Source organism: Centruroides vittatus, unplaced genomic scaffold, assembly GCF_030686945.1.
Source record: "Centruroides vittatus isolate TY-2023 unplaced genomic scaffold, ASM3068694v2 contig_364, whole genome shotgun sequence".
NCBI lineage: Eukaryota > Metazoa > Arthropoda > Arachnida > Scorpiones > Buthidae > Centruroides > Centruroides vittatus.
Genome location: NW_027122188.1, coordinates 2,534,438 through 2,536,892, shown reverse-complemented (window position 1 = coordinate 2,536,892; position 2,455 = coordinate 2,534,438). Strand labels below are relative to the sequence as shown.

General features: G+C 33.9%; 1 long non-coding RNA gene across 1 annotated transcript; it reads left to right on the top strand.

Annotated features, from left to right (window-relative positions):
* Positions 1 to 631: 631 nt before the first annotated feature.
* LOC136975179 (uncharacterized) lies at positions 632 to 2,102 on the top strand. Its single transcript, XR_010880759.1, has 2 exons — positions 632 to 1,027; positions 1,131 to 2,102. It is a non-coding gene; the product is annotated as an uncharacterized lncRNA (long non-coding RNA).
* Positions 2,103 to 2,455: the final 353 nt, after the last annotated feature.

The window sequence follows — 2,455 nt, the reverse complement described above, 5'->3', positions numbered from 1 at the left end:
AGCTTGGCTTTGGAAGCCTCACAACATTTTTACCTGTATTATTATTTTCTACATTACGTCTCCAAGCGACAAGCTTTACCAAAGAAAAACTACTAAGAAAAATTTTGACTAAATTCGTCTTAATTGTCATAAATTTTTACTTGGCGTAATTTTTTTATATCTCAGATGCTTTTGTTTGGATATCAATTGTTTTTTGTTTAATAATTGTATTATTACGTCAAGACGTAAGACGATGACGTACAAATCGGTCGGCGCCGACCAACGAATGCGCCGTTTATTGATAGAAGTCCGTTAATAGAAAAATCGTTATAAAAAGTTTTAATTGGCATAAATTTGAGCTTTTGTAATTCTAAGTAATATTTTGAATAAAAATTAATTTGTTTCGATGCAATTCTAGATCTTAGATAAGGCCGCGACTCCACTAGCCGTAAAACAGCCGTAAAACCCCTCGCCGTAAAAGCTTTTAATCACGTGACTTATTTGCGTTTGCGCTCGGATTGCGGTGTTTTTACGGCGACGGTGCTGCCCCAAGTGTCGAACGTAAATACTTCTTCGCACGTGAATTGGAGAAAACGAAAGTATCGTAGCTTGATCGTTCATATTTGTCAGTGTATAAAATAATTTAAAATGGATCAGATACAAGCTGATATGATGTTTCAACTTTTTCCTGGACAATTTTTGTTGCTTTCTGCACTCATGAAACGAAAGCAACGCAAGCATCGTTTTTGGGTGAGGCCTTTATTTCGGAATAGAAGTTCCTTAGGTTATCATAATACACTTATGCGTGAACTTCGTTTTCAAGACCAGGAATACTATTATGAGTAAGTAATAAATCAAAATTATCGCAAAATCTTATAATGCATAAAAGTTTTATTAGTAGTAACGTGAATTTTGTTGACAGTTTTTTAAGAATGACACCTGATCTCTTTGAAGTGTTATTACAACGAGTAGAAAATCATATAAGCAAGCAAAATACACGTTTCAGAGAAGCAATTTCAGCAAGAGAACGCTTGGGAATAACTTTAAGGTACATTTTATACGATTAGAAGCTAATCACTGACTAGCTTAATCTGTTTTGATTGGATTAACAGTTCATTTTAACCGTTCATTTTATCATGTATTTTTTCTAGATTTTTAGCATCAGGGGAAACATACAGAAGTTTGTCATTTGCCTTTAGAGTTGGAAGACAAACAATAGCAAAAATTGTTCCAGAAACTTGCCATGCTCTTTGGACTCACTTAAAATCAGACTGCATGCAATTTCCATCAACGCCAAATGAATGGAAAGGTATTGCAGAAAATTTTTTAAAAGCTTGGCAATTGCCACACTGCTGCGGTAGCATTGATGGGAAACACGTGTTGATGGTTTGTCCAAAAAATAGTGGAAGTTTAAACTTTAATTACAAAGGAACATTTAGTAATGTATTGCTAGCAGTGGCAGATGCCAATTATAAATTTTTGTATATAGACTATGGACACTATGGAAGTGAGAGTGATGGAGGAATATTTAGAAAAGTTCAATTTGGTCAAATGATGGAAACCTGTAGATTAAACTTGCCCAATGACAATTACCTGCCAAATTCTGAAATTATGTTTCCTTTTTATTTCATTGGTGATTAAGCTTTCCCACTTAAAAGAAATTTGATGCGACCATATCCCAGACGCTCAGCTATTAGCCGATCACAACGAGTCTATAACTATAGACTGTGTCGTGCTCGTCGAGTAGTAGAAAATGCTTTTGGAATTTTAAGCTCTCGTTTTCGAATCTTCAAACGACCCTTAACATACAGTGAAGATAACACAACAAAGATGGTATTGGCAGCTTGCATCTTACACAATTTTCTTATAAGAGAGTCAGCTTCTTACATTAATGCTGGAGATTGTGATTCAGAAGATGAACATGGCAATCTTATCCCAGGGAGGTGGAGAGCAACAGCTGATCAAATGAGAAGTTGCACACAGGTAGCAAGCAATATGTACTCTACTGAAGCAAGAGAATTGAGGAATAAATTAGCAGACTACCTATGTACCACTGGGTCTTGCCATAGGCAATAGACTACCATTTTTTATTACTAAGTTTCAATAAAGAATTATTTTTATTACTCTTGTGTTTTAAAGACATTGTAACAAATATAGGTTTTCAAAAAAATTTATTAATATAACAAAATTAATTACATAAATAAATTACATTAATCTATTACATTACAATTTATTAATTATTAATTCACTCATTCTCTTCGTCGTTCACTGCATCAATTTCGAAAAGAAGCTCTTGAATTCTTTTCATCGCTATTCGTTGGTTTTTGTTGCTCATTTTTTCCAGCATACTTTCAACAAATTCACAAAATGGTTTGATATGTGATTTGTTTTTTTGTATTGTAGCATTGGCTTGCTGCATGGCTTCAGCAGACATTTTAAATATTGCTAATAGTTCTTCCATTTGTGGATCAGATGA